The following is a 25,196-nucleotide window of genomic DNA, read 5'->3' on the forward strand; positions in this document are numbered from 1 at the left end:
CTTAAAAAGCTGATATTAAAATCAACTGAAATTTGGTGTGTTTTCTTTCTGACCCCATGAACTGACCCCATAGACTGTTGCCTGCCAGATTCCTCTGTCCATAGGATTCTCCAGGCAAGAATCCTGGAGTGGGTTGCCTTTCCCTTCTCCAGGGGATCTTCCCAACCCAGGGATTGAACCCAGGTCTCCTGCATGGTGGGCAGATTCTTTACTGACTAAACTATAAGAGAAGCCTGGAAATTTGACAGTTCCGGATAAAAGACTTCTTCCCTCCCCCAGATCTTTGATTGGTCTAAATTCTAAATAAATTTCAGCAGTCACTGTTGGATTTTAATAATCTACACGTAATCATTGGGTTCTGTCTACATGGAAATTAACCTGGAAGACTCATAGTCAGGCTGTTAGCCCCTTTCAAAGTCAGCTATTGGTGCAGAATGAGAGGCAAATGGTTACCAAGTCAGGGTATGCTTCTGAGCTGGGGGCCTACTTCTGATGCAGTCCTGTCTTGAGCCCACATGGTCCTCCATATCCTGGGCTTAAACAGTACTTCCCTGGTGGTCCAGTGGTTAAGACCCTGAGCTGCCCAGAGAAGAAATATTGTGTGACATTTCTTATATGTGGACTCTAAAAAGAAATGAAAAAAAAAAGAACTTATTTACAAAACAGAGACTCTCAAACTTAGAGAACAAACTTACGGTTGCTGGGGGGAATGGTGGAGGGATAGTTAGGGAGTTTGAATGGACATGTACACACTGCTATATTTAAAATAGATAGCCAACAAGGACTGACTGACTACAGCACAGGGAACTCTGCTCAGTGTTACGGGGCAGCCTGGACGGGAGGGGGCTTGAGGGAGAGCTTATACATGTATATATATACATGGCTGAGTCCCTTTGCTGTTCACCTGAAATTATCACAACATTGTTAATCAGCTATACCTCAAAATAAAATTTTAAAAGACCCTGTTCTTCCAATGCAGAGAGTGTGGTTTTAATCACATGAAACTAAAATGCCATGTACCCTAGAGTGTGGCCAAAAGATTAAAAATACAAACAAACACAAAACTAGGATTATGCAATGACTGTAAAGATGAAAAAAACAAAACTCAAGTTACTTCAAGTCTGTCCTTCTGTGTGATCACTTAAAGCTTCTACTTGCATTTAAAACTTTATAAAAATTAGTCTTGGAAACAGAAACTGCAGTGTTATTCCCTATTACCAAGACAGATGGATAGATAGGTAAACATTTAAAAATGTTTGTTAATGAAATGAAAAAGCACTGAGCTGTGATATTTGTGTACTGTAGGTTCATGTCTGTGCCTCCTAATCGTTTTTACTGATATGATTCATTAGGGGTGTGAAGTTCAAGAAAGGAAACAAAATAACTGCACTTCTCTTCTGGCCATAATAATAATGCTTCCTTTGACTTCATTTTTACTGAAAATAATTAATATATATAACACAAGAGGTGTTATATTAACATATGATCTTCTTAGGGTGTCAAAATCTGCCTGGTATCTACTTCTCCTCCAGCAAACATGAGGAGGAGCCCAATAATGTCAAAAGTGAATACTGTCATTATGTTGTAGGATGTCTGCCAAGCTGAACATTGGATAAAAACACCTCGGTGTTTTTTTTTTTATATTTTATATTTCTCTTATCACGGGTTATGGTGGACATTTTTCCCTATCTTTAAAGGCATCTTCAATTTCCTCCAGCTTTTTAAATTTGGGGCATTCACTTTTCAGTTCTTTTTCTTGTTCCCTCTCCTGTTTTCTTCTGGGAAAGTCTCCTTCAAACCCTGGTACCCAGAACAATGAGACACTTTCAGTGGTTGATCGCTCAATAGAGACCAATACCATCTGCTCCCTTGTTCTGGACGCCGCTTCTATGAATACAACCCCAGCATCCATTATTAACAGCTTCCTCAACTGCTGGCTGATGTTGAGTTTAGAGTTCACCTAAGCTCTTAATTCCTTTGGAAATGACACACCCCCTTAGCCATATCATCCGTATTTCTGTACATGTGCACTTAGCTTTTGGAACCCAACCAAGGATGCCTTGTATCATGTGTAAGCTTTATTAGATTTATACCATTATTCCAGCCTGTGGAGATTATTTTGCTCTTTGCTTCTGGCACCTGCAGAAGCCTTTAAGGCTTCCAGCATCATATCAATAGCAAATTGAATAGTCAGAATCATCTGTCCTTATTCTGATCACTAAAAAATGGGGGAGTGATGCCAAGGCTAGACCCTTAGGGAAGATGAGGAGATAAAGTTCCCTTCAGCTGACATTATCTCATGAATGAGCACATTGCAGGAACGATTTTGACATACTTCTTAGTACTTTACCATTATTTAGAAAGAAATACATGCTTTTCATAGAAAATTTACAAGATACAGGAAAATATAAAGTAGAAAATGAAACCTCCTCTCCAGAAACAACACTGTATCATTGTATAATGTTAATATTTCTTTATAATATGTATCTGTGCTGTCAGAGAGTAACTCCCAGCCACATGTCATTATTAAACCTTGGAAAGTATGCTGGTCCAAACTGAGATGTGATGTGAGAGTGAAATACACTGGAGTTTGAAGACTTAGCATGGGAAAAAAATGTAAATATTTCATTAACAATTATTTATACTTATTACATTGTTAAAATCATGCTAATTTTGGAATATTGGATTAAATTATATTATTCAATTAATTTGAGTTGCTTCTTTTTACTTTTTTAATTTGGCAACTGCTGCTAAGTCACATCAGTCGTGTCCGACTCTGTGCGACCCCACAGACAGCAGCCCACCAGGCTCCTCTGTCCCTGGGATTCTCCAGGCAAGAATACTGGAGTGGGTTGCCATATTTGGCAACTAGAAAATGTTAACTTATGTGTGTGGCTCATTATATTTCTATTGGACACTGCTGCATATTTTCTGCACACTAGACACTCATGTGCCGTGCTTAGATGTTTAGTTGTGTCTGACTCTTTGCAACCCTATGGACTGTGGCCCTCCAGGCTCCTCTGTCCATGGGGATTCTCCAGGCGAGAATACTGGAGTGGGTTGCCATGCTCTTCTCCAGGGGATCTGCCCAACCCAGGGATCGAACACAGGCAGATTCTTTTTTTTAGACCCTCATGGTTTGAATATATCTGAGTGACATTTTTTTATTTCTTAGTTTATTTTTAATTGGAAGATAACTGCTTTACAATGTTGTGTCAGTTTCTACTATACAACAACATGAATCAGCTATATGTATACGTATACCCCCGTCCCTCTTGAGCCTCCTTCCCACCCCTCACCCCCATCGCACCCCTCTAGGCCACCATACAGCATGGAGCTGAGCTCCCTGTGCTGCACAGCAGCTTCCCACTAGCCCTCTGTTTTACAATTGGGAGTGTGTATATGCCAATGCTGCTCTTCCAATTTGTCCTACCCTCTTTTTCCCCCCACTCCAGTACTCTTGCCTGGAAAATCCCATGGACAGAGGAGCCTGGTAGGCTGCAGTCCATGGGGTTGCTAAGTTGAAGACTGAGCGACTTCACTTTCACTTTTCACTTTCATACAGTGGAGAAGGAAATGGCAACCCACTCCAGTGTTCTTGCCTGGAGAATCCCAGGGAAGGTGGAGCCTGATGGGCTGTCATCTTTGGGGTCGCACAGAGTTGGACACGACTGAAGCAACTTAGCAGCAGCAGCAGCTCCTTCCCCCACTGTGTCCACAAATCCATTCTTTACATCTGTATCTCTATGCCTGCCCTACAAATAGGTTCATTAGTTTCATTTTTCTAGATTCCATACATATGCATTAATATACAGTGTTTGTTTTTCTCTTTCTGATTTGCTTTGCTCTGTGTGACAGACTCTAGGTTCATCCACCTCACTGCAACTGACTCAATTTCATCCCTTTTTATGGCTGAGTTATTTATTCCATTGTATATATGTTCTGCATCTTCTTTACCCATTCTTCTGTCAATGGACATCTAGGTTGCATGCATCTGAGCGACCTTAAATGCTCATGACATGGATGGGTTATCCATGTCTTCTTTCAGGTATGTATCCAATCACATGTGCTAGAGGAAGCAACTTAAAGAAAAATGTCCAATAGCTCGCCACCATCTTAGCCCCTATAACTCTGGTAAGAGCTAAGTCCAAGTGGGCTCAGAGATGCACAGTCATCCAGGGCTGGCCAATGACAGATTCCATCCTCCAATCAGCAGTGAGCATGTGACCCAAGTTAGCACAATTGTAGGCAGCTCCTGGACCTGTACAACTCCCTGAAAAGAGATGCACTGTTTCCATCAGGGTGGCCTGTAGAATAAAACCCTCCATCTGCTGGTAACTGTTGCTAACCACACACACAAAGATAGGGATGGGGAGGGAAGCAGTACAAGAGATGGTTGGGGACAGACCACTTTGTTTGTACACCTGGATACAACCATTCCTGAAGCTGAAATCCCTGGACTTTTCCATTAAGAGTCAATATAGTCTATTTCCCACTTTTCCCTCTTAATTCAGTTTTAGTGACATTTCTGTCACTTGCAACCTGAAGAGGCTTAACTAGCACATGTACTGTGAGTCTTTTGTGCAGAAGCAAATGCTTTATCTAGTAAAAGAGTCTGGCACCAGTCCAGCATCTGTAACTTATTGGCATTGCCCCTCTTGACTCATTCTGTCTATACTGTTAATTGCTCTGAAGTACCAAATGCATCTTTTCTTGGGATGTTCATCACCCCACCTTTCTCCATACACTGTGTCCCAAGCCAACTGCTATGTTGATGATGTAAATGAAGAAAAACTGCAATGTTTTCTTGAGTTTATGCAGTTATTCAACATTATCAGCAAAGATAGAAGGTGGTGAAGATATCAGAACGTACTCCTTGACCAAACCAAGGGTCTGTTTTATCTTTTCTTATCCCTGTCCATGCCCATATTGTTTATTTTTGTTGTTGTTTCATTGCTAAGTCATATCTGACTCTTTGCCACCCCCTGGACTGTAGCCCACCAGCCTCCTCTATCCATGGGAATCTCTAGGCAAGACTACTGGAGTGGCTTGCCATGCCCTCCTCCAGGGGATCTTCCTAACCCAGGTTTCAAACCCACACCTCCTGCATTACAAGTGGATTCTTTACCACTGAGCCACCAAAGAAGCCCCATATTGCTCATACCTGGGGCTATTTGAGATCACGCTATCTGTAAAGAACATTTATGATTATTTAACTCATGATTGTATCTTGAACGATATGACAAATGTCAAAAACATTTGAAATGCAATCTGTAATGACTGATGATAATTATGTTAACATGGTATCAGTTTCCCCTTCTTTATTCAGTAGAATTTGGGAAAGTGATTCTTAATATCCAGTTGGATTTTTGGTTTTATGTTTTATAGTTTTAATTGATTCATGAGTGTTAAATGTGGCTCCTGCAATTCCTACTTTTTGGATCATCAGTTCAGTTCAGTTCAGTTGCTCAATCGTGTCCAACTCTTTGCGACCCCATGAATCGCAGCACACCAGGCCTCCCTGTCCATCACCAACTCCCGGAGTTCACCCAAAATGAGGTCCATCAAGTCGGTAATGCCACCCAGCCATCTCATCCTCCGTCTCATCACCCCACCTTTCTGCATACACTGTGTCCCAAGCCAACTGCTATGTTGATGATGTAAATGAAGAAAAACTACAATGTTTTCCTTCTCCTCCTGCCCCCAATCCCTCCCAGCATCAGTCTTTTCCAATGAGTCAACTCTTCGCATGAGGTGGCCAAAGTATTGGAGTTTCAGCTTTAGCATCAGTCCTTCCGAAGAACACCCAGGACTGATCTCCTTTAGAATGGATCATAAATTTTATATATTATGATATGTAATACTATATAATTATGATTATAATTTATATGATCCAAATGGATCTTGTGTTTTTATTATAAAATTTAATGATTTATATAATCATTTTTATAAATGATTAATTGTAACTTGAAAATATGATGTCATGTACAGTTCTAAGTATGATTATGTATATTTGTACATATACATACACACACATATATATACATGCACAGTGCTATTGATTCAATAAGTATTCAACCTCTCAAGTTTCACATTTGGTCTGTTTTATCTATAATGCATTCATAGTGCTGTGTTAAATCTTCCAATACCAAGGGCAATGCCAAAGGACTTTGTCAAGGCTTTTCATTTATGCATGTTCAATATCAGCCAACAACTTCTAAAATCATTCCAAATAAACATACAGTAAAAAATAAAACAACCCAACCCTGCTTTGCGCGGCACATTTAGCTTCAGGGTAAGTCCCTCAGGTCCTTCTTCTAATCAGAACCCAAAATCATTCTAAAGGGATAATTTGACTCCGATTGTAACTGTGATCTTGGCAAATCATTTAAAAACCATTCAAAGGACTTTCCTGGTGGTCCAGTTGTTAAGACATGTGCTTCTACTCCAGGGTATGTGAGTTTGAACTAAGATACTGCATGCTATAGCCAACTTAAATCTTTAAAAATCATTCAGGAAATATTTATTGAGTAGCCACTCTTTTTTAGGTAATATGCAAGATTTTAGTTCCTCTGTATATCAAATAAGTTTGCTTTGTTTATTTTTATCTTCTCATTTTGTGTATGGCTTCATGGCTATTAAGCTTTTTATTGTTGATTATACCTCTCAACTTAAAAGACTTCTCACCCAACCTGCCCAGGGTACCAGTTATCAGTTGGTTTCCTCTCAACTTCCCATATTATCCTTACTCTGCTTCATGTCACTGGAGCTGGCTCCTGTAAACACTGGATATAATATGTGTTTGCTGTTGCTGCTTGAATGAAGAATTTTTCTCTCTATCTCTGTAAGTCAAATATTATGCCTTTGTAAGTCAAACACCCCTTTTTCTCAGCACAGTCTGTATGATCTGACTCCATACAATGCCCTTGTTATCAATATAGTGACCGTGGTATTCACTAACCGGGCTGTCTATTTCATAAATAACAAACAAACATTTGTTTAGGCTCTTATATGTACACAGCACTGTTGGGGAGGAACCTTGGGAAAGCATTGTAAACTCATTCAATCTAAAGTCTTCACTGGGACTTCCCTGGTGGTCCAGTGGTTAAGACTCCACACTTCAATGCTGGGGGTATGGGTTTGATCCTGGCTCAGACGGTAAAGAATGGCCTGCAATGCAGGAGACACATGTTCAATCCCTGGGTTGGGAAGATCCCCTGGAGAAGGGAATGGCAACCCACGCCAGTATTCTTGCTTGGAGACTTCCATGGACAAAGGAGCCTGGCGGGCTACAGTCCATGGTGTTGCAGAGTCAGACATGACTGAGCAACTAACACTTACACACTTACTAAGGGCTTCCCAGGTGGCACTACTGGTAAAGAACTTGCCTGCCAGTTCAGGTAGACATAAGAGACACAGGTTCGATTCCTGGGTCAGGAAGATCCCCTGGAGGAGGGCATGACAATCCCCTCCAGTATTCTTGTTTGGGAAATCCCATGGACAGAGGAGGGCTGCAGTCCATAGGGTCACAAAAGGTCGGACACAATGTTGAAGTGACTTAGTATCCATTCAGGGAACTAAGATCCCACATGCCAGACCATGCAGCCAAAAAATAAAGTATTTCCTATTTGTCAGACTCTAGCCTGGCTATTCGGAGAAGGTAATGGCAAGCCACTCCAGTACTCTTGCCTAGAAAATCTCATGGATGGAGGAGCCTGGTAGGCTGCAGTCCATGGGGTCGCTAGGAGTCGGACGTGACTGAGTGAATTCACTTTCACTTTTCACTTTCATGCATTGGAGAAGGAAATGGCAACCCACTCCAGTGTTCTTGCCTGGAGAATCCCAGGGACGGGGGAGCCTGGTGAGCTGCCGTCTCTGGGTTCGCACAGAGTCGTACACGACTGAAGCAACTTAGCAGCAGCAGCAGCCTGGCTATTGAGGAGATACGAGTGAAGGCAGGTGTGTAGCTTTGGCTGTCTGAGGGGAAGGTAGACAGCACAGAGCCCAGCAGAGGGCAGGGCCCTGGTATTGCCAGTGCATCAGTGTAGGAGCGGAGTGCATAGGCAGGCCAGACACAGAAGCTGTGTCACACTGTGAACTGCATACATTCGCCAGGGCAGTGGGACCCAGGCCCTTCCAGAGAGAGGCACGGGGGCTTCCAACAGGGACACACCTGCTACATCCCCAGAAGGTGGTCTGCTCCACGCCATTCTTAAGAGACTGTTTCCATGACCAAGAAAGGCAGACCTGACAGCGTACAGGTGGTGATGGGTCATGGTAGTGAGATGACTTGGGCTTTACGGTCATCCATTGCTTTATTTGTTTTTAACTTTTTATTTTGTATTGGGATATAGCCAATTAACAACGTGATAGTTTCAGGTGAACAGCCAAGGGATTCACCATACACATACATGTATCCATTCTCAGTCATGCATATCCATATACATGTATCCACTCTCCCCCAAACTCCCCTCCCATCCAGGCTGCCGCACAGCATTGAGAGAGTTCTGTCTATACAGCAGGTCCTTGTTGGTTATTCTTTTAAATTATCTTTTTAATTTTATTTTAAAAAACTTTTTGTTTATTTTTTATTGGGGTATAGCCTATTCACAATGTTGTGATAGCTTCGGGTGGACAGCAAAGGGACTCAGCCACACATATACCGTCCAGCCTTTTAGACCAGCGATTTCAAACTCAAAGAGGAAGCCTTGAAAAGTGATTGCAATAGAAAAGGGAAAATGGAAAAGAAATGACTTGTGCCTAAGCGCAAGTGATTCATGGACTGCCATTTAGTTTTTAATTCCCAGCAAGCTTGCTTCATCTTGGTTCCTGTGCCATCAAAGGAAATATAACGTGTGATTTCATCACATTTATTCCCAGTGATGTTAAATAAAGCTGAAAGCTCGGCTGCACATTGATGTGCACTCGGAGCATGGTCTGAAGCTTAATAAAGCTAATTTAAAAGAACTCAGGCCATAACATTTATCTTTCACCCAAGTCAGAGGAAGAACTTGGATGCATTCTTTTGAGCAAATGCATCCCCTTCTTTAAATAAAGCTGCATGGTTCACTCCAGCTTTATCTGTAAAAATGCATACCTCCTAAAGTTTATAGTTTAATTTCTAATTCTGTGAGAAATAATACGTACACAAATGTAAGGCTTAGAGTCTGTCTAAGTGCAAAATCACAGGAGCCCTAAATGTTAGGGATTAAACTGTCACTTCATCCCTTTCATTTCACAGATGCAGGATCAGGCCTGGGCATGAGAAGTGACTGACCCAAAGTAGACAGTGTCTAGCTCCTTAAGGCCCAGACAAAAGGGGAATTTGGAAAGCAATGAGACACTCTGTTCAAACAAAAGCAAGAACTAAATAAGGCTTCTTCTTCAAACCTGAAATGACTTGAAGTTTAGATTCTAGAGCAATTCAAGAGACATTTTCCGTTAGAAGGTTTACTTCATTTGAGGCCATTTGTCTTCCTTCCTTAATCCTCTTGGGCGTGAATTTAATATCTTTACTCTAAAACAAATAGCTCCTGTAAGGCTCAAATGACAAGAAGGATATTACAGTCTACCAAGTCCAATAAGATCATGAATTATTTTGCTGGCCATTCTCTGAGTCGGTTGAAAAGTTATGGGTTGAAAGTTAAAATATTAACTTCTCAGTTGGGTCTGACTCCTTGTGACTCTCAGGACTGTAGCCCACCAGGCTCTTCTGTCCGTGGAATTCTCCAGGCAAGAATACTGGAGTAGGTTGCCATTTCCTTCTCCAGGGGGTCATCCTGACCCAGGGATCGAACTGAAATCTCCTGTGTCTCCTGCATTGGCAGGTGAATTATTTACCATTGGTGCCACGTGCGGTAAATAACTTCTTACTGACTCTAAAACTAATATATCTTCTTTATAGAGAATTTAGAAAGCAGGATTTGGCCACATGTCAGGCTGAGCTTCCATGGAGAAGGTGTCCCTCCTATTACAGCTACATGGAAATGGTAGATAGAATGTAACCAAATGATGGGATGTAGCATTCAAGTTCCCCTCCCCACCAACCCTTCATTGATGTGGAGGAAATTCAACACAACACGCATATGACATAGTGGCAGAAGGGGTTCTCTTATTTGAAAGGTGTCCTCTCTTCACTGTGAACTAGAGCAAAGTAAACTGTTCCAAAAAGGACTCTGAACTCAGATACATGAAAAAGAGGTTTCAGTTTAATTTTACTGGTTTAACTTGCTGCCCCTCCAGATATCTTGAGTTCTCCCTCCTCCCTCCCTCTTTGTCTTCCCTCCCTCCCTCCTGGTAATGAAACTGACTTGGAGGATACAAAGCAGGGAGGGATCAAGAAGATGCTTTGGAGGGGCATGAAGGACTAATAGTTGAATGCCTTCCAGTGATTGGGGGTGTGCTGCTGAAGGTGCTAGGAGAGACGGATGGGGCTATTTCAGAAATTTCCCCTGGAGTTAACACTTCACTTAGCATTCTTCCTGCAGATCCTGACACAATTAAAAATTCTGTTTTCATCTTCTTGCAACTTGTATGAGGCCTGAAGGGATTTTTCTTCAGGGCCATTGAACACGCACAGAAAGATGATTTAGGGAAACATTAAACTGCATGTAAAGTCTTCCTATATTATCTTTCTGATCTACCTCACTGCAAGGAGAAGTGGAGCTCTGTGAGGCAGGCGCTGCCCGAAGGGCACGGCCCCCAAGTCTGCTATCAGAGCCTCGGCTCTCTGAGCAGTGACCATGCCCAGGGAACTGGAGAGGCTGAGGGGCAAGTGGGGCAGGGGGTGGGGAGAATCACAGGCATGGGGAGGGACCAGCCCTGCTCCTGGCCCTTGCCTTGGAGTAGAGCACAGCCCCTCAGGGAACAAAACCCATCCTGGGGTTCTCAGCCCTGCTAGAATGCTGGTGCTCAAGCTGGGAGTGAAAGCCACACAGCGATGCTTCTAGAAACACCATACATCATATCCACATGCTCATTTTGTTCCAACCTTGGACAAGGAGATCCAACCAGTCAATCCTAAAGGAAATTGACCCTGAATATTCACTGGAAGGACTGATGCTAAAGCTGCAACTCCAATACTTTGGCCACCTGATGTGAAGAGCTGACTCATTGGAAAAGACCCTGATGCTGGGAAAGATAGAAGGCAGGAGGAGAAGGGGACAACAGAGGACAAGATGGTTAGATGGCATCACTGACTCAATGAACATGAGTTTGAGCAAGCTCCAGGAGAGTGGGTGTAGTTCATGGGGTCGGAAAGAGGTGGACATAGCTGAGCGACTGAACAACTCTGTGTCAGGCCTCATTCTGACAGGCAGGGCAATGAACCCAATTCATTAGAGTATGAACCCAGTTTCCACTGAGCCATCAGGGAAGCCCAAAGAAAGAAAATACTAAACTAAAGAAAAGGATCTACATGTGTACCTGTGACTGTATACAGATATATCCAAGCAAGGAAAATGTAAGCAGAAATACACAAATATTTTTGAAAATTGGACACCTTAAGACAGGAAGGATGATTTACATATGAGGAGGTGGTTGCCACAATAACTACTTCTTTTTAAAAAACCTGTATTGTTAAACTTGCCATAGAAACATAAGACTTTATAAGCTGAAAAGCGATATACTTTTAAAGTTCAACAGACATAAGCTTTGAACATATCATTTTAAAAAAGAGTGACATTCAGTTAACATCTTAAAGATATAAATAAACTTATTTTGTCTTAAAAAAAACTTTTAATTGAATCTGTTTAAATATTTAAAAAGAAAATCTTGTGGTTGGATGCAAAAATTTCAATCAAATGATGAAAATACACAAAAACCATACAAAAGTCAAACCAAGCAGAATTCTATCTTGGTATTTAGAGACAATGACCTCTTCTGGTCTTTATACCTAAAAATGATCAGAGTATTCTGCTTTTTTTTTTTAAAAATCTTTATTGAATTTATTACAATATTGCTTCTGTTTTATGTTTTGGGTTTTTGGTCAAGAGGCATGCAAGATCTTAGCTCCCTGACCAGGCCTTGAACCTGCATCCCCTACGTTGGAAGGTGAAGGCTCAACCATGAGACTACTAGAGAAGTCCTGAGTATACTGAGGATCAAAGCATCATTCTTCAATATCTACTGAGTGTCCATGTCTACTGGTGAGGAAGAAGGCTGGACACCACAGACAATTCAAAATAACATGTGGGCAACTTCCCTGGTGATCCAATGATGAAGACTCTGTGCTTCTAATGCAAGGGCCATGGGTTTGATACCTGGTCAGGAATTAAGATCTCACGTCCTGTATGGCATGGCTAAATCTACTCCCCTCAAACAAAACCAAACCCAAAATAACATGTGGACCACCCCAAGTTTCTTTACTCTGATAGGCACCAGTCCAAACTTCCTGCCCCAGATGCCCTACTAGAAAACCCACCACGGTGTATTCAAGGACATGTTTGGACTGTACATAGAAGCAGTGAACTGGGAGCATGCGGTTTTCCAGGCTTCCCCGGTGAATCAGCATGATAAAGAATCCACCTGCCAATGCAGGAGATGCTGGTTAGATCCCTGGATCAGGAAGAAATCCCATAGACAGAGGAAGCTGGTGGGCTACAGTCCACGGGATCACAAAGAGTCAGACACGACTGAGTGCAACAATAAGCAAGCTCTGTCCCAACCGAATGTGTGGCTTCACATAAAATATCAGACTGGATCTCAGCCACCAGGGGCTTCCACAAGAGAGAGTGGTTATGATGTAGAGGGTGTGGGGGGAGGGAAAACTAATTCATAATTATGACTTAATATCTGTGATATGCATCCTCATGCATGACTTCTTCACTTTCACTGCTGAATATTCATGTATCTTAGTTACAGTTCAGTTCAGTTCAGTTGCTCAGTCGTGTCTAACTCTTTGTGACCCCATGGACTGCAACATGCCAGGCTTCCCTGTCCATCACCAACTCCCAGAGCCTGCTCAAACTCATGTCCGTCTAGTCAGTGATGCCATCCAACCATCTCATCCTCTGTTGTCCCCTTCCCCTCCTGCCTTCAATCTTCCTCAGCATCAGGGTCTTTTCCAATGAATTGGCTCTTCACATCAGGTGACCAAAGTATTGGAGCTTCAGATTTAGCATCAGTCCTTCCAATGACTATTCAGGACTGATTTCCTTTAGGATTGACTGGTTGGATCTCCTTGCAGTCCAAGGGACTCTCAAGAGTCTTTTCCAACACCACAGTTCAAAAGCATCAATTCTTCAATGCTAAGCTTTCTTTATGGTCCAACTCTCATATCCATACATGACTACTGGAAAAACCATAGCTTTGACTATATGGACCTTTGTTGGCAAAGTAATGTCTCTGCTTTTTAATATGCTGTCTAGGTTTGTCATAGCTTTTCTTCTAAAGAGCTAGCATCTTTTAATTTTATGGCTGTAGTCACCATCTGCAGTCATTTTGGAGTCCAAGAAAGTAAAGTCTGTCACTGTTTCCATTGTTTCTGTATCTATTTGCCATGAAGGGACCGAATGCCATGATCTTAGTTTTCTGAATGTTGACTTTTAAGCCAGCTTTTCATTCTCCTCTTTCACTTTCATCAAGAAGCTCTTTAGTTCCTCTTTACTTTCTGTCATAAAGGTGGTGTCATCTGCATATCTGAGGTTATTGATATTTCTCCTGGCAATCTTGATTCCAGCTTGTGCTTCATCCAGCCTGGCATTTCGAACCATGTACTCTGCATATACAGTGATGTGGTATTGGATCATATATATGACGTGGTGTTGGAGAAAGACTCTTGAGAGTCCCTTGAACAGCAAGGCGATCAAACCAGTCAATCCTAAAGGAAATCAACTCTGAATATTCATTGGAAGGACTGATGCTGAAGCTGAAACTCCAATACTTTGGCCATCTGATGGGAAGAACTGACTGATTGGAAAAGACCTTGATGCTGGGAAAGATTGAAGGCAGGAGGAGAAGGAGATGACAGAGGATGAGATGGTTGGATGGCATCACTGACTTGATGGACATGAATTTGAGAAAGCTCTTGGAGTTGGTGATGGACAGGGAAGCCTGGTGTGCTGCAGTCCATGGGGTTACAAAGAGTCAGACACAACTGAGAAGCTGAGCTGAACTGAACTGAATTAAACTCTGCATATAAGTTAGATAAGCAGGGTGACAGTATACAGCCTTGATGTACTCCTTTCCCAATTTGTAATCAGTCCATTGTTCCATGTCTGGTTCTAACTGTTGCTTCTTGACCTGCATACAGATTTCTCAGGAGGCAGGTAAGGTGGTCTGGTATTCCCATCTCTTTAAGAATTTTCCAGTTTGTTGTGATCCACGTAGTCAAAACCTTTAGCATAGTCAGTGAAATATATGTTTTTCTTAGTTACAGTATATCATAATTTAACTATCCATTTTCCTGTTCCCCTATGAGATATTTCTGGGTTTTAGGTGTTATAATATTACTTGAAATGCTTATATACCATCTCCTGGTGCATTCATGTAAAAATTTCTCCAGGGTATATACTTATAAGTGAAATTGTTAGGTTATAAGTCATACACATTTCTAACTTTACTGGATATTGCTGAATCTGTTTCAAAATAGTTCCCTTCATTGTTTCAAGGTGGCTGCAGCAGTTCCAGACATCACATCCAAACACGACAACGGTCACAAGAAAAGACATAGTCTTTTCGAATTCTTCTTCTTGGAAATGAGGGATTTCTCAGAGACCTTACAACAGACTTTGCTTTAATCTAATAAACTGAGATTGTCATATTCCTGTCTCTAAACCACCATTGGGAAATGGAACCCGTTAGGCCTGATCTTCCTCTCCTTCTTTAAGATTTATTTATTTATTTGTTTATCTTTGGCTGCACTGGGTCTCCGTTGCTTTGTGCAGGCTTTCTATAGTTGTAGAGAGTGAGGGCTACCCTCTAGTTGGTGGTGCACAGGCTTCTCAGTGCAGTAGCTTCTCTTGTTGCAGAGCACAGGCTTCAGGGTGTTCAGGCTTCAGTAGTTGCAGTGCATGGGCTCAGTAGTTGTGGCTCTTGGGCTTAGTTGCTCTGCCGTATGTGGGATCTTCCAGGACTAGGTATTGAACCCAAGTCCCCTGCATCAGCAGGTGGATTCTTAACCACTAACCTACCAGGGAAGCCCAGATAAAAGTGCCTTCACTTCTGCATTATTATTGATGCTTGGAGCCAGGTACTTCTTTGTCGTGAGCAGCTGTTCTGTGCTTTGTAGGATGTTTGCAGCATCCCTGTCTTCTACGAACCAGATGCCAGTAATACCTTCTCAGATGCCACAACAAAATTGTGGTCAAGATACTGCTGGATATCATCCAAGATGGGGGGAGGGATGAACAAAATAGCCTCTGATTGAGAACCACCGGCTTAGACTTGGTGTGGAAGAGACAGAGGGAATTCAGCCACTATGACCACGTGACTCCAAGCAACAAGGGTCAGGGCAACAAGCATGTGAATCTCCCAGAATCATGTGTGAAGTGCTTCCATGCAGAACACTGCTGTTTCTATTACAGGCTTCTTCCTAGGAGATGCTGGACTGATAGGTGTTTCTGCTGTCAGCCTGGCAGAGGATTCATGTCAGAGTCTGGAGTGAGGCAGAAGGTACCTATGAACATGAAACAAACTCAGTTGTGCAAAGAGGAGAGCTGTCAAGACAGGAGCCAGTCACATCATTACTATCGGGGTTTGGTTTCATTTCCAGGTCAAAATGTCACTGAAAACGTGATTCTAGTTTCCCTTTAGCTCCCTGACTCTTTTAAGATCTCTTGCAAGTGCCTTAAAAATATTGTTGGATATTGAAACAAGATGTGCCTGGTTTATTTTTTTTTCCACCCAGTGTATATATAGCATGGGCTATAATATTCAGTCTTCTGTTTCAGTGACAGTGACATGCTGTTCCTAAGGGGTGACAGAGTTGCAGCAGCTTTCTCTGCAGTTATAGAACCCTTACTTCAGGATCTCTCCACTCTCACAACCTATTTGTCTTAAGCTGGAGAAAGTTCATCCTAGGGGCTATTGCAGTAATAGCTTCCACCCCCTCAGTGTTCTCTGAAGGTCATGATAAAGTTAGGACGTCTTTGACATAAGTGGAGATGTTCTGTCGACAGTTGGAGACGAGAAACTAGTGTTCATATATTTTTCAAATGTGATCAATTGCAGGACTTACTTCTAATATACCTACTTTACAGATGAGAAAACTGAGGCACAGAGATGTTAAATAAATTGGAACTCTTGGTGTCAGTAATCCTCAGGGCAGGGGCATAAGATTCAGAAACTAAGTAGGTGGAAGAAGAGACAAGTGGTTCCTGCTGAGTCACTGGAGACATTGGTTGGACCAGAGATGTGACCGTTTGGGATCCAGGCCCCGGGGAAGTAATCTACAAGTGGACTTGAATTCAGACTTCTCACCTAAAAGCTTTTTTATTTCTTGTACTGAGAAATACTTTTTTTTTAAATTAATTTTGAGGAAAGTTGCTTTACAATGTTCTATTAGTTTCTGCTGAATAGCAAAGTGACTCAGCCATAAGTATACATATGTCCCCTCTTTTTTGGATTTCCTTTCATTTAGGTCACCATAGAGCATTGAGTAGAGTTCCCTGTGCTATACAGTAGGTTCTTACTAATTATCTATTAATATTTTACACATAGTATCAATAGTTTATATATGTCAATACCAATCTCCCAATTCACCCCACCCCTTCCTCTCTTGGTGTTCATATGTTTGTTCTCAACGTCTGCATCTCTATTTCTGTTTTGCAAATAAGGTCATCTCTACCATTTTTCTAGATTCCACATACATGAGTCAATATACGATATTTGTTTTTCTCTTCCTGACTTACTTTTACTCTGTATGACAATCTCTAGGTTCATCCATGTATCTACAAATAAGCCAATTTTGTTCCTTTTGAGGCTGAATAGTATTTCATTATATATATATATGTACCACAGATTCTTTAACAGCCTTTTTCATTATTCCGAGTTGCCACCTCATCACCCCATTGATTTTTACTACTTCGGTCACATTTTCCTCCACCACAGTCCTGGTGGCCAAGAGAAGAAGCGGAGGCAGCTGTGGCATCTTCCCTGTGGCCAAAGATCCCCTTAGAATAGGAAACCAGAGAGCCTCTTTACCTTCTGTTTTCTTCAAGGACAGCTATCTTGGGAAAAGTAAGAAGCTCTTAGAAAAAGTAAGAAGCTCTTTAGTAAGATGTTGAGTCTTTCTCAACATCCAGGTCTTTCCCTTATCTACAAAGAAGTTTCAACCTGCTCAGGATTTGTAAAGAAAACGCTCCCACCAGCATCTTCCAGGCTCCTGAGAGAGTCTGGGACACTAAGATCACAGGAGCAAATAGTAGAGGGAATACTTCCATCCTGCCAGCTCTAAAACCACCTTTTCTGTCTCCTATAAAAGTATTCATTCTATTCATTGGACAGCCATGGAAACTGATAGCAAAAGCACTTTTAATAAGTTTCCTAACTCAAAAAGCTTAATCACAGTTTGGCAGCTTTTCCATAGGACACCAAAGCAAAATCTCTGTCTTCTCCCGCTTGCCACTCAGGTCTGGGTATTAGGCACATTTTTCATATAACGTCTCAGGAGTTAAGTAAGGAGAAACTGTCAGCTTCCTGACCCACGGTTGGCTCTGCTTCCCCTCTTTGTGCAAACTAGACCTCTTCCATGAATCAATATCTTCCTTTGAATTTGCAAAGAAGGGAGAGGACCTGTAAAATGTAATTCGTGAATAAAATGTGGGGGGAAAAAAACAAAACAGCACCTGCCTGAAAGTTGGAGGGATGCTGGGGGTGAGGTGAGCAGAACAAGGTCTGAGCAGAGGGAAGCGGGGAAGCCCGCAGAAGGTGCAGGAATCAGAATGGAGCTGCAGTAGACAGAGATCAAGGTGGTCCAACTTAGCTACACAGAGGGCTAAGACCTGAAGGATGCCTGGGATGGGGGACAAGACACAGGGCCAGACCAGGAAGTGGTCTGTGTTGTGGCCAGTGTGAGGAAAGCAGGAGAGACTCCATCTTGAATCCTGTCACCCACCTTAAAGATAGGATGTGAACTGGGCCTGAACCCTGTCCAAGAGTGAGGAAACTGTTGCTAGTGAAACCAAGGTCTCCTGGAGACTTCCCTCCCTACAGATGACAAACGGAGCTTGTAGTTGAGGTCAGGCTGCCTCTGTTAGATTAACCATGGAGACATTCCCCCTTGATGTATAATCATCGCCCCACCCCCGCCCCCCGCCCTTAACTTTAATTGTTTGTTCTTCTAGCACCTATCTGTTGTAAAACTCAGTCAGATACAACAGAGGTTGCAGATGATAGCTTATGGTGAATGATGTCGGATTTGTGATTTCCAAAGGAGATTTAGCTTCAGGACCAGGGACCAGGCTTGATCACTCAGCAGCTTTTGTGTAGCAGAGTTTTATTAAAGTAAGCAAAGGGATAGAGAAAGCTTCTGACACAGACATCAGAAGGGGGGTGGAGAGTGCCCCTCTTGCTAGTGTTAGCAAGGGAGTTACATACATTTTTAATTAGTTATTACAATAAATCAGAAGAATGTCTTGAGGTTGTAAAGATCTTACTAGACTCACTCCCATAATTTACATTTTAAGATAACAGGATTAGCCAGAAGGTTTTCAGGAAGGAGAAACTGGTCTCAAGCAGGATATATTGTTGTTATATAGTCCTTAAAAGTGAAAGTGAAGTCGCTCAGCCCTGTCTGACTCTTTGCGACCCCATGGACAGTAGCCTACCAGGCTCCGTGGTCCATGGGATTTTCCAGGCAAGAATACTGGAGTGGGCTCCCATTTCCTTCTCCAGGGGATCTTCCCAACCCAGGGATCAAACCCGGGTCTCCTGCATTGCAGACAGACGTTTTACCATCTGAGCCACCAGGGAAGTCCATATAACCCTTAGTACAGAGTTTAAACTGAGTTGTTTGTTGTGTAATCATCAGTTCCGGGCTTAAAGAAAAAAACATTTTATGTGACTAAGACTAAGGAAAGTAGAGAAAAAAGATGTTTGTCCTTTCTTTCTCCTTGAGAATTCTAGACCCCTATCTCCTCCTTGAGAACCCCAGACCTCTTTCTCCTTCTCCTCAAGGACCCCAGACTTCTTATCAACCTGCCTAGGAAGTGACTCTCTCATTAACAAGTAATCAGTCTCGTAGCGGGGGGTAAAAAACTGGTCCTCTCAGAAACATCAGGGTCCTTGTTGGGAACTGATTACCCTCGGACCCGCTGTCATAATAAACTGTACTCCACTGTCTTGAGTGTCCTCCAAGGTGTGTTTTGTGACTCCGGATTCCACAACAGTCTGGAGTCTAAGAGCTGGACTATGTTAATAAATTCATACGGAGTTCAGTTCAGTTCAGTCGCTCAGTCGTGTCTGACTCGTTGCGACCCCATGAACCGCAGCACATCAGGCCTCCCTGTCCATCACCAACTCCCAGGGTTCACCCAAACCCATGTCCATTGAGTCAGTGATGCCATCCACCCATCTCATCCTCTGTTGTCCCCTTCTCCTCCTGCCCTCAATCATTCCCAGCAGGGTCATTTCAAATGAGTCAGCTCTTCGCATCAGGTGGCCTGACTATTGGAGTTTCAGCTTCAACATCAGTCCTTCCAATGAACACCCAGCACTGATCTCCTTTAGGATGGACTGGTTGGATCTCCTTGCAGTCCAAGGGACTCTCAAGAGTCTTCTCCAACACCACAGTTCAAAAGCATCAATTCTTCAGTGCTCAGCTTTCTTCACACTCAAACTCTCATATCCATACATGACTACTGGAAAAACCATAGGCTTGACTAGGCAGACCTTTGTTGGCAAAGTAATGTTTCTGCTTTTTAATATGCTGTCTAGGTTGGTCATAACTTTCCTTCCAAGGAGTAAGCGTCTTTTAATTTCATGGCTGCAATCACCATCTGCAGTGATTTTGGAGCCCAAAAAGATAAAGTCAGCCACAGTTTCCACCATTTCTCCATCTTTTTGCCATGAAGTGATGGGACCAGATGCCATGATCTTAGTGTTCTGAATGTTGAGCTTTAAGCCAACTTTTTCACTCTCCTCTTTCACTTTCATCAAGAGGCTCTTTAGTTCTTATTCACTTTCTGCCATAAGGGTGGTGTCATCTGCATATCTGATATTAATATTTCTCTTCTCTTGTGTTGTTGGAAGAGGGTATTTGCTATGACCAGTGTGTTCTCTTGGCAAAACTTTGTTAGCTTTTGTCCTGCTTCATTCTGTACTCCAAGGCCAAATTTGCCTGTTACTCCAGGTGTCTCTTGACTTCCTACTTTTGCATTGCAATCCCCTATAATGAAAAGGACATTTTTTTTGGGTGTTAGTTCTAAAAGGTCTTGTAGGTCTTCATAGAACCGTTCAACTTCAGCTTCTTCAGCATTACTGGTCAGGGCATAGGCTTGGATTGCTGTGATATTGAATGGCTGCCTTGGAAACCAACAGAGATCATTCTGTCATTCTTGAGATTGCATCCAAGTACTGCATTTCGGACTCTATTGTTGACTATGATGGCTACTCCATTTCTTCTAAGGGATTCCCACCCACAGTAGTAGATATAATGGTCATCTGAGTTAAATTCACCCATTCCAGTCCATTTTAGTTCGCTGATTCCTAGAATGTCGACGTTCACTCTTGCCATCTCCTGTTTGACCACTTCCAACTTGCCTTGATTCATGGACCTAACATTCCAGGTTCCTATGCAATATTGCTCTTTACAGCATCAGACCTTGCTTCTATTACCAGTCACATCCACAACTGGGTGTTGTTTTTCCTTTGGCTCCATGCCTTCATTCTTTCTGAAGTTATTTCTCCACTGATCTCTCATAGCATATTGGGCACCTACTGACCTGGGGAGTTCATCTTTCAGTGTCCTATCTGTTTGCCTTTTCATACTGTTCATGGGGTTCTCAAAGCAAGAATACTGAAGTGATTTGCCATTCCCTTCTCCAGTGGACCACATTCTGTCAGATCTCTCCACCATGATCTATCCATCTTGGGTGGCCCCACACAGCATAGCTTAGTTCCACTGAGTTAGACAAGGCTGTAGTCCATGTGATCAGATTGGCTAGTTGTCTGTGATCGTGGTTTCAGTCTGTCTGCCCTCTCATGCCCTCTCTCAGCACCTACCATCTTACTTGGATTTCTCTTACCTTGGACGTGGAAGGAATAAGGAATAAAGGGAAGAGGGGGCTGCCCATGAGAACAGGGCCAGCAAGAAGAGTATAGAAACACCCAGTGGGCTGGGATGCAGAGCAGTGTCCACTCATGCTGGCTAGGAAGAGTCCACTGCTGAATATTCAGGACTTTTTGAGTTTGCTGACATCATGTGTCTAAGGAACAGAGCTGGTCAAAGGTTTAAGCTGGGATTCATTAAGCTCAGGCCATTTCCTGTCTTTCCCTTCACATCTCTCAGGCCAGGAAGCAGATAAGGATGTTACTTTGAATAAACTCTTCAGATTACTGTTTCCTTTAGGGTCTCAGTGATCCAGTCAGGGCTTCTGACTATAAACAGATCTGTCATACAAACTCTTAACCAAGGAAGGGGTGAGTAGCTGTCAGGAATCCCCATCCTCCTCATTAAGCAGTGGTGGGCTTCAAACTTCAGTGAGTGGGGCCAACCCACTGTACTCAGTATTTCCCTCCCCCCACCAACCCCTGTGGGTTGTAGCAGTAATATGTTGTTTGTTGTGACTCTGTGTGACCTCACAGACTGCAGCCCACCCGGCTCCTCTGTCTATGGAATTCTCCAGGCAAGAATACTGGAGTAGGTTGCCATTTCCTTCTCCAGGGGATCTGGCCATCCCAGGGATTGGACACGCATGTAGTAACACTGAAGAAGCTGAAGCTGAATGGTTCTATGAAGACCTACAAGACCTTTTAGAACTAACACCCAAAAAAGATGTCCTTTTCATTATAGGGGACGGCAATGCAAAAGTAGGAAGTCAAGAGACACCTGGAGTAACAGGCAAATTTGGCCTTGGAGTACAGAATGAAGCAGGACAAAAGCTAACAGAGTTTTGCCAGGAGAATGCAGTGGTCATAGTAAACACCCTCTTCCAACAACACAAGAGAAGACTCTACACATAGACATCACCAGATGGCCAACACCGAAATCAGATTGATTATATTCTTTGCAGCCAAAGATGGAGAAGCTCTATACAGTCAGCAGAAATAAGACCAGGAGCTGACTGTGGCTCAGATCATGAACTCCTTATGGCCAAATACAGACTTAAATTGAATAAAATGGGGAAAACCACTAGACCATTCAGGTATGACCTAAATCAAATCCCTTTTGATTATACAGTGGAAGTGAGAAATAGATTTAAGGAACTAGATCTGATAGACAGAGTGCCTGATGAACTATGGATGGAGGTTTGTGACATTGTACCAGAGACAGGCATCAAGACCATCCCCAAGAAAAAGAAATGCAAAAAGGCAAAATGGCTGTCTGAGGAAGCCTTAGGAATAGCTGTGAAAAGAAGAGAAGCGAGAAGCAAAGGAGAAAAGGAAAGATAAGCATCTGAATGCAGAGTTCCAAAGAATAGCAAGGAGAGATAAGAAAGCCTTCCTCAGTGATTAATGCAAAGAAATAGAGGAAAACAATAGAATGGGAAAGACTAGAGATCTCTTCAAGAAAATTAGAGATATCAAGGGAACATTTCATGCAAAGATGGGCTCAATAAAGGACAGAAATGGTATGGACCTAACAGAAGCAGAAGATATTAAGAAGAGGTGGCAAGAATACACAGAAGAACTGTACGAAAAAGATCTTCACGACCCAGATAATCACGATGGTGTGATCACTCACCTAGAGCCAGACATCCTGGAATGTGAAGTTAAGTGGGCCTTACAAAGCATTACTAGGAACAAAGCTAGTGGAGGTGACGGAATTCCAGTTGAGCTATTTCAAATCCTGAAAGATGATGCTGTGAAAGTGCTGCACTCATTATGCCAGCAAATTTGGAAAACTCAGCAGTGGCCACAGGACTGGAAAAGGTCAGTTTTCATTCCAATCCCAAAGAAAGGCAATGCCAAAGAATGCTCAAACTACCACACAATTGCACTCCGCTCACACGCTAGTAAAGTAATGCTCAAAATTCTCCAAGCCAGGCTTCAGCAATATGTGAACCATGAACTTCCAGATGTTCAAGCTGATTTTAGAAAAGTCAGAGGAGCCAGAGATCAAATTGCTAACATCTGCTGGATCATGGAAAAAGCAAGAGAGTTCCAGAAAAACATCTATTTCTGCTTTATTGACTATGCCAAAGCCTTTGTGTGGATCACAATAAACTGTGGAAAATTCTGAAAGAGATGGGAATACCAGACCACCTGACCTGCCTCTTGAGAAACCTGTATGCAGGTCAGGAGCAGCAGTTAGAACTGGACATGGAACAACAGACTGGTTTCCAACTAGGAAAAGGAGTACGTCAAGGCTGTACATTGTCACCCTGCCTATTTAACTTGTATGCAGAGTACATCATGAGAAACACTGGGCTGGAAGAAGCACAAGCTGGAATCAAGATTGCCGGGAGAAATATTAGTAACTTCAGATATGCAGATGACACCACCCTTATGGCAGAAAGTAAAGAACCAAAGAGCTTCTTGATGAAAGTGAAAGAGGAGAGTGAAAAAGTTGGCTTAAAGCTCAACATTCAGAACACTAAGATCATGGCATCTGGTCCCATCACTTCATGGCAAAAAGATGGGGAAATGGTGGAAACTGTGGCTGACTTTATCTTTTTGGGCTCCAAAATCACTGTGACTAAACCACCATCAAGGTGTAAAATATGTTGATTTGTTACACTTATATATTATGAAATACTTATCACAATAGAGTTAGTTAATACCCCCATCACTTAGTGTAATTACTTTTTTTGCGTGGTAGGAATATTTAAGGTTTACTCTTTGGACAAATTTCAAGTTTATAACACAGTATTGTTAACTATGGCCCAGGGATCCCCAACCTATAATCCAGGGGTCCCCAACCTCCAGGATCTGATGCCTGCTGATCTGAGGTGGAGCTGATGCAATAATGATAGAAATAAAGTACACAATAAATATAATGCACTTGAATCATCTCAAAACTGTTCTCCACACCTCTCACTGGAAAAATTGTTTTCCACAGATCTGGTCCCAGCTTCCAAAAAGGACCACTGCTGTGGCTAGGCTGCATGACCACGTGTTTTCATTGCAGAACTTCTCACAGTGGCATGAAAGCTCCAGTGTGGGATGCCGTTGAAAGCAAGAGAGCTTTCTTGCTACATTTAGCACAGATGGTCAGAAGGAAGCCTCTAAGTAGGACAATGTGTGTGTACTAAGTCGCTTCAGTCATGTCTGACTCTTTGCGACCCTGTGAGCTATAGCCCTCCGGGATCCTCTGTCCATGGGATTCTCCAGGTAAGAACACTGGAGTGGGTTGTCATGCCCTTCTCCAAGGGATCTTCCCATCCCAAGGATCGAACCCACGTATCTTATGTCTCCTGCATTGGCAGGTGAGTTCTTTACCACCACACCATCCAATACATGTGTTTAACTTCTGACTTATTTAAATATGAAGAGAAATTTAAGCACTCTTTGAGTGTCAACAATTCCAGCGTCATCAGTTAGGTATAACTATAGTAAACGCATCTGACAGCATTTAAGCTATTCTTTTTTCTTTTTGCCTAATTGTAAAGCGAGGGGCTAAAATCATTCGCTTTGATTTACCCAATTTCCAACTGTCAAGTGCTTGCCTGATGTGATTATGTTAATGTGCCAATTGAGTTTGAAGTCCTTCGTTGTACATGCTACTTTCAGCAAAATAAGAAAGTAGATCTGAAGTATGTTTTCTTTGATGGTGTTCTGGGATATAAATAGAACAAATGCCTTGTGAGAGCAGGAAATGTTATCTTTTGGGTTGAGCTGGCTTAGGTACAATTTAATTTAAATAACTGAACATATTTATGAGGTGCAAGAGCCAAATACAAAAAGAGCATTTGAGCTGTGTATTGTGCTTTGCTTTCACCGTTTGAGCTGCAATAACAGTGAGCATGCTGCTGTGTGGGTCACAATGTTTTAGGGGGGACACAAGCTGAGAATATTCTGCTTATGTGCCCCTCAAAGCCATCTTTTACTTGAATTTATATCGTGTTCTATTTTTTCCTGACTCAGCTTACACAGAC

General features: G+C 42.4%; 1 protein-coding gene across 3 annotated transcripts in view; it reads right to left on the bottom strand.

Annotated features, from left to right (window-relative positions):
* Nucleotides 1-25,196, bottom strand: part of CTXND1 (cortexin domain containing 1) — a 116,710-nt gene that overhangs the window by 78,319 nt on the left and 13,195 nt on the right. The window lies entirely within an intron of this gene.

Source organism: Bos taurus, chromosome 21, assembly GCF_002263795.3.
Source record: "Bos taurus isolate L1 Dominette 01449 registration number 42190680 breed Hereford chromosome 21, ARS-UCD2.0, whole genome shotgun sequence".
Classification (NCBI taxonomy): Eukaryota; Metazoa; Chordata; class Mammalia; order Artiodactyla; family Bovidae; genus Bos; species Bos taurus.